Here is a 13,473-nt window from a genome sequence, read left to right as displayed (position 1 = left end):
TGTCAGCTGTGTCCTGGCGAAGGGAAGTGTGCCTCAGGGACCGTGCAGCCCAGGCCACGTGCACCGAGCGCTCTGCGAGCAGCAGCGAGGCAGTTCCCACGTGCGGGCGGAGCCACGCGAGCCGCAGTGTCGGCGGCGGAGCGAGGCGCGGCGGGAGCAGCGGGACCCGGCGGTGCCCGCCCGGCCCCGCGCAGCGCGTGGTGGAGCGAGCCCGGGAACGCCCGACCGAGAGGGGCGGTGTGGCGGCTGGCGGCGGCGGTGGCTGGTGGCGGTGGCAGCTGGCGGCGGTGGCGGCGCAGCGGAGCCGCGCCCAGCGGAGACGCGTGCTGGAGCAGGGTGTGGGGGGGTCATTGCTCGGGGGCCCGGCCGAGACGTGGGTACAGCGCCCGGCATCGGCAGTGCAGCTGTGACCAGAGGAGGTGATGCACGGAGAACTGAGCGGCCCGGCCCGGCCCATGCAGCCCCGAACGCGATCCCGGGAAGAGCGTGCAAGCACAAGCAGCTCCGGCAGCCCCAGCAGCTCCGACAATTCCAACATGGGAGCAACCAAAAGAGAGAGCAAAGATGCAGCAAGACAGAAAACAGCAGCCACTCGGAAAAAGGACAAGATCATGGTAGCTAAGATCTTAGGGATAGTAAAATGGTATAATGTTAAGCAAAATTATGGTTTTATAACAAGGTGTGACAACCAGCAAGACATATTCGTGCATAGAACTGCTATTAAAAAGAATAACCCTGAAAAATGCTCCCAAGCCTGGGAGATGGAGAGGTGGTGGAATTCAAAATTATACGAGGTAGAAAAGGGTTAAAAGCATCACAGGTCACTGGACCTGATGGTGTTTCTGTAAAAGGCAGTATATATGCAAAAAATAGTAGTCATGTTAGACAATATCTCCATTGTAAGCCCCCCCTACAGTCTCCCTTTCCTAATCCCACCTTTCCCTTTTACCCTATGTCCTATTACCCCCAGTGTATTCCCAATCCGTTTTTTCATCCATGGTTTCCCTCATAAAACCATACCTTTGCCAATTGTTTCCCCAAAAATCCCTTTCCAATGCTGAGGGGGGGATGAAAAAGGGGAGGGAAGAAATTAAACCCTCTCCTGCCTCAGTTTCCCCACAAAGCATGCTCAGAGAGTTCTGTCTCCCTTCTGTCAGCCCTAAGATGTTCCACAGAATCTGTTTGGACATTTAAAGACTCAGGACGGTGGCTTGTTTTGTTTTGAAACTGTTCTTGTTATGTTTATCCAGTTGTTTTCATTCTCCTTTTATTAAAATAAAACGGGTGAGGTGTTGGGGTCCCTCCCCTGCCATGGAGCCCTGGGAGAGGGGCCCTGAGGGCACAGACACGGGGTTTCCCTGCCCCTGCTCAGCCTCGTTCCCCATTGGTTGGTTTGTGTTCCCTGCGCGGGCAGAAGGACCCTTGGTCCCGTGACTGGAACAGTTCCTCGGCAGAGCTCCGGCCATGCGGCTGGAGAAATAAACATCTCTGAAACATCTAGCAAGAATCGGTCCATATATATTTCCTTTCCACGGGCCTCCTTGTTTGATATAGGCGTGTTACAGTATCCCCGCTGTAACAGTTCACTGCCCAGAGAAGGAGTACTCTGGCAGTTTGTATCTCATATTGAAGAATGGAGTAATGCTGGAAACTGCTTTGGCTGTGGACGTTGCTTGCCACAGACCATGTGAATCCTGTGTTAGTAGATAGAGCTGTTGCACAACCAGTGTTCCCCACCACGAGGTGAGCGGCAGTCCTCTGCAAGAGGTGCGGTTGCTTTTTAAAGCAACACGTGGTCAGATTTACAACTAGGCTGGTTGAGTTGTGAGGTTGTGTGGCTCAGCCGTCTGCAGTGTATGGTGCTTTTGATTGCTGTTGGTCTCCATGATTCATGTTCTTTAATAAAGATGACTTTCTATTCACCTGCATTTAAATTCAAAGCTCTCTTAAGAGGTATAGTAGTGTCCCAGAGTAGATAAGAGCCTATATGGACTTTGTAGGAGCTTGGACATTTGTCAGGGCACTTCTTGATGTTCTGGAGCCACTGTCATTTGAGGCTGATAGTGTGACAGCCTCCCTTGCTTTTGCTGTTTTTGTTGCCAGATTTAGATAGGCATGTGCAGACCTCTGTGTGGGGCTATGTAAACTCCTCAAATTCTTTCCACCTCACTCAAACTGGAGAGAGCTGTGAAAATGGCTCTGTTCTTCAGTGTTTCTGTTTTCCAGCTGTCCATGTTTCTTTGAATTGCTTATGCACTTTCTGTAATGCACAGGAGGAGAGGTTTCAGGGTAATCTCTTCAATCCCAGATTTAATACCAGCAGGGGAAAGATTCTTTAAGCCAAACCAGTCCCTGGAAAATTTAAGTGATGTATCTGTTTTTCAACTGAGTTGTGGAACTGGCATGCATTCTTGAATTAGTACAACTTAAACAAATGCAGTTGAGTATTTTCTTTAAAACACAAGGAAGAAAAAATTTCTTGACAAGATTTTCATTTCGCAGTTTCAAATCATATGAACTTGTTGGTGTCTCATATGAAGCGGTTGGTGCTATTAGATACCAATTCACAAATAGATGAAAGAAAAAACCTAGAAGAGATAACTAATGGAGTTATCTCTTTTGTGAAAAGAGAAATGGTAGCCCAAATATCCTTGCTGTGATCTGGTGTATATGTTCAGAATTAGCCTTGTGTTAGGCACAAAATAAAGAGGTGAGATACTGGTGATCTGTTTCAGCAGTGGCAGCAGAACATGGCCTCAAACATTTAATGTATTCCACTGTTTCTACTATACACTAGCTGCCTTTTTGACAACTAAGGCCTGAAATTGGTTTCAGAAGCAGAGACTGAGATCTAAACGGGTTTTGAGCCTGAAAAATTTGAGTCTGGGGGAAGGGTTGTTAATGAATCCTCTCAAGTGAATGGAAGGAGCTGCTCTTGAGCTTGAAGTGCTAGAAAGTACTTCATACAGCTTCCAGTGTCTGTAAATGCTATGCAAGTTCTGGTTTGGAAGAAGACACCTCCACTCTCGGCAAGTGCAGCAGATCTACTAGCTTGAAGGGGAAAGAATCTTACAGGTATTCTTTAAATTATTCAAGTTGAATTGTTAAGTGTTGACAAGTGAGTTGTACTGTGGCATTGAGTACAGCTTTATTCTGGTAGGATGATGGCTAATACCATGTATAATTTTCCAGCTATCCAGAGGACAAACAGCTAGACTGCCCTGGGATGAGAGGTCTCGGATTGGCAATTGTAAAGATGTGCTGTAATTCCTGCAATGTAGGAGTACACTGCTCACTTTGTGAGGTGGCAAACACGAGAGACTGTATTCTCATCCTGGCTTTTATTGCTCTCACATGAGCTATTGGTGATGTATTCACCTTGCAAGGGAAGTGATAAAGCTAGTCTGACAACTCAAGCCCTTCTGTCAGCTATAGCATTTTAACTATTTCTAAAACTTGTTTACCATTAAAGCAGGTGGGTGCATTATAACATTTGATGCAGTAAGAATGTAAGAGGAACTTTTGTAATGAATGAAATTTACTTAAATTCAATGCTTTTCATTACCCCTATCATTCTGTTCTCTAAGTCTGCTTTTTTAGGTCCAAAGGCAGAATTTGTCCACTAAGGCAATAAAAAACACAGTGATTTCTGCAGTCATGCATATCCCACTGCACAGAAATTGCCCTTCTGTGTTGTAGTTATGCTCAGGTCACTGGTGTGTTTTGTTTGCCAGTGGATAGAATAGAAGAAGCTGTGGGAGCAAGGAGAGACAGGGAAATGGTTCACTGGAAATGTGCAGAAAGTACCCCAGACAGGAGGCTTAAGAGTGGGAGGAATTTGTGGAGGGCCATTGCATGCAGGTTATGGACCCTGGCTGCTGCTCCTGGGATGTGAGGCTGGGTGGGGGTATGGAGGATGCTGCTGCATGCCAGCCACATTTGCCATATGGCAGCCTGTTACTGGCCATGGAGAAAGGATCACAGCATGAATTGCATCATAAATTAAATTCTGTGGCAGGAATAGCTTTAAAGACTGGCTGTCAAACAGGCTGCTCTAAAATGAGTAAATATCAAATATCTATTTACACATTGGGCCAAACTCCTTTTCTCTGTTAAGGAAACAAAGCAGTGAAATGATGTCACATCAATAGATGCTAAAAGCTGGAATGTCTTTCTTTCCTGACAGTTTCCAAGTTTCAGATTGCATCCTCTCCCTTGCCATGATCCAAGGAAAGCACATTGTCCTTTATTCAAGTACATCTGCATTTGCCTGATGTACAGACCTGGTGATGTGGGATTTACTCTGCAGCATGTTTGGGGGAGTGCCAGGCCTTGGTCTGGCAATCTCTTAGCTGGAACAGAGTTCAATGTGATTTGTGACTGAAGTTGGGTTTTAGGGCTTCCCATTTTTCTGTTCAACATCTACAGAATAGGGAAGCGTTGACTTGATCCACCCAGTAACTTTTGAGGCACACCATCTTCAACTGTTTTCAAAAACAAAAATTCCACTTAACATTGATCATAAGCTATTGGGAGAGGGGGAAAAATTATGGTTTGTTTTTTGGGTTTTTTTTTCTGAAGTACTGATGGCATTGAAAGAGATGTGTTTGCAGGTTTTTGAATTTTTAATAGCATGCTTTTACAGTATTTTCAAATCCTTTGTTCATGCCTCTTTTCCATTTTTTTTTCTTCCCACAAGAGCCCTGATCTAACCTTGTGATTAGCGTAATACTTAATATGGGATGTCTGCTATCTATTCTGGGGAGAGTTTACACTTGAAGTCTTGGTAAATGCAAGGTAAAGTATTGAATGGTATTGGCATATTTTTATTTTCAGTGTATAAAGCTGAATGTATTTTTTAATATTCCTGCTGCTTTCTGTCTCAACAGAGAGAGACCTTGATCTGTCTTTCCTAAGTAAATATAGTTTTGTTGTGATTCCAATTTCAACATTTTCTCCACTTCCTCAGGGTCAAAGTGGTATCACATGACGGTTAGTAGCACATACTGTTTTTCTGATTGAGAAGCAATAGAAGAGAACAGAATTTATCCCAGAAGTGTTGTTTATTTGTGAGCTTATGCACTCCTACTCCGTTGAGGACAAGGTAGGCGTATAGGGAGGCTTCTCATTATTTTTGTAGCATCTTGTGTTTCTTTATTGTTAGAGAATAATATAAGTAAGAAAAAATGGTGTCTGCTTCAGTTTTCAGTGCTTGAAACTTGCAGGGAGTAACTCATTTGCTGTGGTGGTTACTGGCTGAGATTGCAATGGTATTTTCAATGTCAACAGCAGTTATTTTGCTTCTTAGGAAATCACGGAGTATCCTGAGCTGGAAGGGACCCACAAGGAGCATCAAAGTCCAACTCCTGGCCCTGCTCACAACAACCCCAAAAATCACACCATGTGCCTGAGAGTGTCATTCAAATACTTCTTGAGCTCTGTCAGGATTGGTGTTGTGGCCAATACCCTGGGGGGTCTGTTGCAGTGCCCGACCACCCTATGGGTGAAAAACCTTTTAGTAATTATAATCATGATGATGATGAAAATAACAGTGATGATGATAATAACAAAAATGATATAATGCAATAATGACCATAATAACAAACCCCATGTTAAACAGCATTTTCAGACCTTTGTAAAGATGTCTAACAAAAGTTTGAATTTCTGCGTTACAGTGCAAAAAAAGACTAGGAGAGCAGGGGTAACTGGAGGATTTAACAAGACTGACCTTTAATAACCCGAGATGCCAAGGAAGAGGCAGTACACTGCAGTAGCTGAATTGAGATCTCCTCTGAAATCTGTAAAGGGCTCCTTATGTACTGAACATTCACTGGGGTCAGCAGAACTGTTATTTGTATTTGTTCTGCTTTCAGCAAGTAAAGTCAAAATCTGTATGTCAGCAAAAGATTATACTTCATGCATTTTTTGTTTAGATTCTGCCTTAGTGCAGAAAGAATTTGATCTCTTCATCTCTAAGCACTTTCACTTTCTTGTGGCTTGTCTTTAGGTTTCAAAACCTAAAGACAAGGGCTGAACTCTGCCATTGCTTTACAGGCTTCTTAAAAGCATTGATACCTACACTGCAGTGCAGAATTTTCAGCAATCCATTCATTTCCAGCACGGTCAAAGAGAAAACACACATGCACAGCTTCTGATTTACATCGATGTCAAGATCACGGGTTTCAAAAGAAGGCACTGTCTCAGGGCAGAGTTCACAGGACTCCATGGTTATTATGTTTCTGTGCTGTCTGAACTGGGTGTCACCAGAGGAATTGTATCTTCTCTGAAGATCCTGCTTAGCTGGTACTTTGATAACATGATTAGATTAGTAATTAGTGCTGAGTGTGCTGTGTGGCCTTTCATGTGACATAGGATGTGAATAAGCAGGTGGCTGTTACGAAAAAATAATCTACAAAAGGCTTTTGGTTCATCGCCAATAAAAAGGCATAATAAGAAATTTGTAGCATGTTTTGGTTTTATCTGAGTCTTTTTCTCTTGCTTACAGGAATGGCAAGAATTGGGAGAGGGAGTGTGAGGTTCATTTGGGAGTTTTCACGAATAAGCAAATTCCTTTTAACACCTCTTTTTTTTTTTTTAAAGACATTACACCAAAACAGCCCCCCCTTTTTTTTCTTCTTCTTCTTTTTTTTTTTAATAAAGAGACTGACAGAATAAGGTAAAGGTGAAAGAAACAGTTTTTGTAAATTAAATGCTATGACAGCTTGTGCTTTTCCCAGGCAGGCAAAACAGTCCATCGTTTTTTCAAAGAAAAAAATGTGCTCTTGGCTGATGTCTGTGCTAAGAAGGCACTGAAGGAACTACTTGCTCTTGTTGTTTTATAGGTGTTCCACTTCTCAGATTAATTTAAAGAAGCGAGTGAACAAAGTTCCTGACCTTTCTCTGTCATCACCTTCTCTTAGCCATTTGTTTCAGATCAGATAATTGTGCTGGTACATGCAGTGCTGGGACAGAGCAGGGAGGGGTAGCATGGGGTTTGCTTGAGCATCTGTAGCTGCAGAAGCAGGTACAGAAGAATAATCTGCAACTGAGGTTTTCCTCCTGCTACAGGAGAGAAACACCTACTTTTCTCATGACTGGTGGAGCAAGGATTTGGGAAAAGCATATGCAAATTTGTTACCTGAACTAGGTCTAAAAATATTTGATGTGAAGCGTTCAGCTCTTTGAGTGTTGCTGTTAAAATAAGAATGTGTCTAGTGTAAAATTGGATGTATCACCTCAAGGCAGTGAATCTTTTCACATGTCTGCCTACTAGTAAAAATTCTGTCTGGGAAGCATTAGAGCATGCAAGTAAAACAAGAAAACTGCTTTGTTTAGAAGTACAGCTTTGGTAATGCCTGATAAAGCACTTTCTAAAATAACTGTCATTAGTGCTTTTGCACAATACTGCTTTCATCCAATTTTGACATTTAAACATTGAAATACTATTGAGTTAGTGTTTGCAGAATGTTTTCATGATGACCATATTACTCCAAGGAGTCTGATCAGTGAGCCAAAAAACTGAATAACCTCAGGCATCTTTTCTCCTCCTGCATCATCTGTTGGAAAGTTTCTCTCAAGGCACACATTCAGAAATCATGATGAAGTATACTGACTTAATACATCCTTAATGAATTTAAAGTACAATTCTGCCTTGAATAGAGGTCATGTTTTAAAGGTCAAAAGTGCTTGAGCTGGTGATAAAAATGAGCCTTTGTTGTAATTCACTTCTGTTAGCTATGCTGGCTTATGGTGCTGTAAGTGAACCGTGCTGGATTTTCCTAGAGGTGTAAGACTTCTAACTACAATTTATTAATTGATGTGAACCTGTCAAGATGCATCAGAGACTTATTACTTGATCTACAGAAGTTACCTAACAGCTTGTGAAATAGCTTATTGTCCTATGGTAGATTTTCAAGGTTGGAGACTGGAAGAAGTGTTTTGAGTTATAAATTTGCCATACCTGCATGTGAGTTGAAGATGGACTCCTGCCCTTTCCTGAGCAAAACTGTGTAAGAAACACTCAGTAAGTGTTTCATAGTGATCCAGACCTTTTCTTCCTCTTTCACTGGGAATGTGAGACGATATATGAGAGGAGACTGATAGCTTTGTTTTATTTGACTTGTTTATATTCAGCAGGTTTGACAATTTTCCATGATGTGAATAGTAAAGGGCCATGCACCCAGGTTTCTAAGGAGCCCATTAATATCTTTTTTATAAAACTTAAAAAATGCCATCTCTAAGATCTAACTTCTTCATGTTCATTTCTGAGCCTGCCCCATTAAAGTCAGCAGTAGCTCTGTTCTTCTGGTGTGTAAGAATTACAGTTGGCAAGTTGTTACCACTGATTGAGTGTGTTGTAGGAACTAAAATACTTTTAATACAAATCTGATGCTAGCTCCTGAAATCAGAGAATGGTTTGGTTAAAAAGGACCATTAGAGACCATCAATTTCCAATCCCCTGACTTGGGCAGGGGCACCTTTCCCTAAACCAGGTTCTCAAAGCCCCTCCCTATCTGGTCTTGAACAGTTCCAGAGATGGGATATCCATAACTTCTCTGGGCAACCTGTTCTGGTGCATCACCACCCTCACAGTAAAGAATTTTTTCCTAGTATCAAATCTAAACCTACTCTTTCAGTTTTTTCTCCCCTGTACTGTCCATCTTTCCATCAAAAGTCTGTCTCCATCTTTCTTGTTGGCTCCCTTGTAGGTATTGGAAGGCCACAATTGGGTTATCCCTAAGCCTTCTCTTTTTCAGGCTGAACAAACCAAAGACTCTCAACATTTCTTTGTAGGAGAGGTGGTCAGTTCCTCTAATCAGCTTGGTGTTCCTCCTCTGGACTTGCTCCAACATGTCAGTGTCCTTCCTGTCCTTGGGACTGCCCAGAGCTGAATGCAGCCCTCCAGACTCTAGGATCCCACCAGAGCAGAGGGGCCCAATCTCTTTTTTTCTGTCATTTCTCTCCTTTCACTCCCACTATGTCTCATTTTAGAAGTGCTTCACTAGCTACTGAAGATCTAAGTCTACAGATAAGGGGGCCTCAAGGTTCAGACTTTGGCAAGTTATTGCTTTGATTAAATCTGGGGTTTTTTATAGGTAGTCACATTGATTGAGCTCTGTGTTTGACATGCTTTTTCAGAGTATTTGGGGAAATACTGTTTTCCAGATACTTTCTCAGTGGTGTGTGCAACACTGAACTCTGAGTGACCTACTTGAACAGATTAGGGATGAATACAGTGAATATCCTGTCTCAGTATATATAAAAGACAGTGCACAGCAGGTATGGCACTGCTGTAGCACACATGGCTTTCTGCTAGGCAGGCAGAGAATGAAAACTTTTGAACATGGTACGGTGCAGATGCTTTATTGCTGTCACTGAGTGTGTCAAAGCATGAGGTTTTGATGAGGAAATAGCAATACTTAGATGTGCATTGGTAAAAGAAACAGGTTAAGATGATGTTCAGATTTCCCCCCTGATTATACCACAACCAAATGGTTTCATCAGCAGAGAAAGAGGGAAGGGAAAGATGAAAAGCTTTTCTGAGTGTGATATTTGAATGGTGCTTACATTCCATCAGCTGGATCTGCATGTTGGGGACAGATTTGGGAGTGCAGTTCCCTAGCCACTGCTGGTAAAGTCTGTTCCTGAATTTGAAGAGAGTTTGTCTTGCTGTTCATCTGCTTTAGCCTCAGAGTATGTCCTGGGAAGAGCAGCTGGCAAAGTCATGAACAGACTTTATGGCAGAAATTAGACTAGGATGACATCAGAAGAATTAAAGTGTGAGCTTGAAGGAAGGGAACCAGATGAAGAGCAGAAGCAAACAGGGATTGATGGTGTGGGGGAGTAGGGGTGACCCATACAGGCAGAAGAGGAACAGCCACAGCAAACTCTGCAAATTTCTCCCAGGAGCCTCCCCCAACAGGACACAGTCAAACAGTCCAAGAAACTGGAAAAGCAGTGAAGAAGGAGATGGGGAACTGAGGGTAGCTTTTTGGATGAGAAGATTGATTCTTCATAGGATGAAAATACTGTTCTTGCCCTCCTTAAGCACGCAGGCAAGAGGTGGATAGATGGGATTGCAAGGCTGTGCAGTTGTGGAGTGGGCAGAAAACTTTGGAGTCTAGCCTGGCTGGAGCTGTGATGAAAGGGATGGATGAAAACTCTGGTGGTGATGTGTTGTGCAGAAAGCTGACAGCCTTCAGGACCATCAGGTAAAGCAGGCTTGCCCCATGGTGGGCTTCTGATACTTGCCAGGACATAGTTTTGTTGTGACCTCTCTCAGCAGGTAGGATAGTAATACCTTAAGTAATGTGATAAACAGCTATATTCATAATGATTATCTTTTTTTAAAAAGATAATTCTTTGCAATTTTTGAAATTTTGAATAGGTACAGTTTAAACATTGCTCCTCCCTCAGAAGAAGTGCTGAGTGCTCACTTCTGTAAGGATAAGAAGATCTTTGTTCTGCTCCGTCCAAATGTTGAACTGTAAACTGTATACTCATGCTGTAAACAATGATTTGCGTCTAATAATGAACTGCTAAAGCACACTGTGTTCCTTGCTCTTTTAAAGTAGCTTAGATGTGCTATAACTATCAACACATTTATGCTAGCTATATGGTGATTATTAGAGGATCACAGCTCTATATTTGTTAGGGGACTTGCCTACAGAGAGGGGGACAAGGTCTGCCCATCCTTGGTGATGCATTTCTTGGAGTGCCTAAGCCCTGACAGTCACTGATCCCTAGATTAAACAACTTCTGAACATGTCAGATTAAACAGTTTGTATAACCAAGATATTTGATGATGACGTGGTAATTAGCAATAGTAATTGTGAGAGTTAAAAACATGGTGTTAAACACTTACATTAAGCGGGTCATTGGCGGAGTTTTTGTTTCGAAGATATTTTCTAACTCTTGTTCTGTCTCCTCACTTTGGTTTAAAAAAAAGCAGAGTTTTCTTCTGGCTCCCTTTTTGCAATTCTCTTACAGTCAGTCCTAGTTCTTCCCACTACTGCATCTTCCTCAGCCTTTGCTTTTGAGGCTGTTGAGAGACTTGCTTCCTGTTTATGACTGCCAGATAGGCTCCCACCCTTTACTGGCATCCCCTTCTTTGCCCCAAACAGGTGTGGGTCTTTATCTTGAACATCAGAAGCAAAAGTATTTAGAATCAATATCATCTCCCTGATTTTGCAAAGATAGTAAATTATGATTAAAACACTGTACCAATTTGTCTGCATCCTCAGAAATTTGGTGATGTTTTTATGTTGCATTCACTTTTTTTTTTGCCGTAATGAGAAACCCTAACCACATATTTTAATGAAATCTTAAATTCTATGAAAGTTCATCCCCCCAGGTCAAACTTCTTGTTTGCAAGTGATGGAAGTTTGCCAGTATGCTGTGCTTGAAAGGAATCATTGTGTAATATTTGTCCTTTTAGGCTATCCTACCCCATAACAGAATGCTATCAGCTCAATAATGCTGCTTTTTACATGAGAACAAGCATAATGACACAGAAAACAGATATACATCTGTTGATTCTTATTTTAATGTTCAGACTTGGGCTTAAGAGGTGCAAAATTTGTCAAAGTAAGCCACCTAGCCATTTGGTTTGTTTATTAATAAGCATGTGTCTACACCTGGGTGTAGTCTGTTTCCAGGAGGTTTCTTTTTCATGCAAATCATGATTGCTACAGACTAAGCCTCCCTGACCTGAATAGCTTTCATCCTCTTTCAGAGCAAACCCTGGCAGGTGTGATGCAACCTAGGGAAGAAGCAGTTGTGATGCAACCTGGAAGAGATTTTCTCCTCTTGGCTTCAGCAACTGAGTATTGGTAAAGGAAGTGGCTGCCATGGCACAGCTGCAGCTCCTGTGCTACGCTCCTTGCTGGCTGACACTTTTCTTTCTTGGAAAAGAGAATTGGTTAGGCTTCAGAACAGCTGTTTGTTATTATGTGCAGTGCAGATACTTTTTATGGCAAGGATTTTTCCATTTGATGTGCATGAAGGTAGAAACATTAGATACTTTTGGTTCAGCTAATGCTCTTCTGTGCTCCACAAAGTATGATTTGATGGTAGCCAGATGTTCATCATTGTTAATCTTCATTCCACAGTTTCCAGGCATTAGAACAATTACTGCCTTTTATCATTGAATTTGGAAGCTCTTGCAATTTACTTGGTATTTCAGTTTAGCATTTGATGTAGGAAAGGCAAGTGACAATACAGTCAGTGTGCTGGGCGGTGTAGACAAATAGTGCTGGCTGTGGCTTTCATTACATCTAGAAATCAAATTAGCATCCAGTATTTCTAGGTTGTGGTCTCATCTGATTCTCCCTGTAAGAGTACACTTGCTTAAGTCCACATACCCATCACTTGCTGATTAGACATCATACGATTAAGTAGAAAATGTGTAAATCTAGTACTTGTGGCCCAATTATTCTTATTTGTAGGTGTTACTTAGAACTACAGAATATGTGGTTCTGGGGATCTGCTGCTACAGCTGAATCCCTACAGAGCTATGGGGCCTGATGGGATCCATCTAAGAATTCTCAAAGAGCTGGCTGAGTCCATTGCAAAACCTCTCTCAATTTTTGGGTGGCCTTAGAAATCCAGAGAGGTGCCAGCTGACTGGAAGCTGATGAAATTGTCCCAGTTTTCAGAAAGGGCAAGGAGGACTACTCTCATAACTGCAGGCCTGTCAGTCTCACTTCAATGCCTGGTAAATTTATGGAGTGGACTATTCTGGGATGTTTTGACAAACACCTGAAAGACAATGCAGTCATGGGTCACAGCCCGCATGGCTTCATGAGAGGAAAGTCTGGCTTATCAAACCTGATTTCCATTCATGACAATGTAACTCACCTAGGTGATCAAGGGAAACCATTTGATGTAATCCTTTTGGATTTCAGTAAAACTTTTGATACTGTCTCTCACAGGATCCTTCTGGACAAAATGTCCAGCACACAGCTGGATAAACACATCATGTGATAGGTGAGCAACTGGCTCATGGGTTGGGCCAAAGGGTTACTTCAAAAAATTAAAGGAGATGTTTGGCTTTCCCTTTACTGGGGAACCCTGATACAGCGGATATCAGTGGAGATACAGTGGAGACTACTAGACAGTAGTGAGGCAGAAGCTGGTTATAACACATGGAAAAACAATAATGAAACTTTATGAAAACAGCTTTCTGCTGGATGCCAAGGTTGCTGTCTAGGTATTAATCACTTGTTTGAGGTTATTGCAGCTTCTATCAAGGTACTTGTGGAGATCTGGAGAAATCCCAGCAGTTATAGTAGTAGCCTTTTCTGGGTCAGAATGAATGAGGCTTAGTGGCTTTACTTCAAGAAGCACTCTTGGTTAGAGACAGATGCCAAGTTCCTTTCTGTGCGAGATTTATTTCCTTTGAAATGGATATATCAAGGAAGACCTCTGTATGAGCCCTATTGACCAGATGAAAATTTATCATGAAGATGTTGT

The 13,473-nt window shown here is 42.3% G+C and overlaps 1 protein-coding gene across 1 annotated transcript in view; it reads left to right on the top strand.

Moving 5' to 3' along the window:
- The first annotated feature begins 5,031 nt into the window (after positions 1–5,031).
- The window catches only part of LOC121660950 (ras GTPase-activating-like protein IQGAP2), a 33,490-nt gene continuing 25,048 nt past the window's right edge, over positions 5,032–13,473 (top strand). Inside the window, exon 1 of the mRNA XM_042020562.1 lies at positions 5,032–5,104. The gene's annotated coding sequence lies outside the window, so the exon portion shown is untranslated. The remainder of the gene's footprint in view (positions 5,105–13,473) is intronic.

Source organism: Corvus kubaryi, unplaced genomic scaffold, assembly GCF_017639235.1.
Source record: "Corvus kubaryi isolate FWS band 111438036 unplaced genomic scaffold, C.kubaryi_AGA036_p1.0 37017, whole genome shotgun sequence".
Classification (NCBI taxonomy): Eukaryota; Metazoa; Chordata; class Aves; order Passeriformes; family Corvidae; genus Corvus; species Corvus kubaryi.
This window is presented reverse-complemented; position numbering and strand designations above follow the sequence as displayed.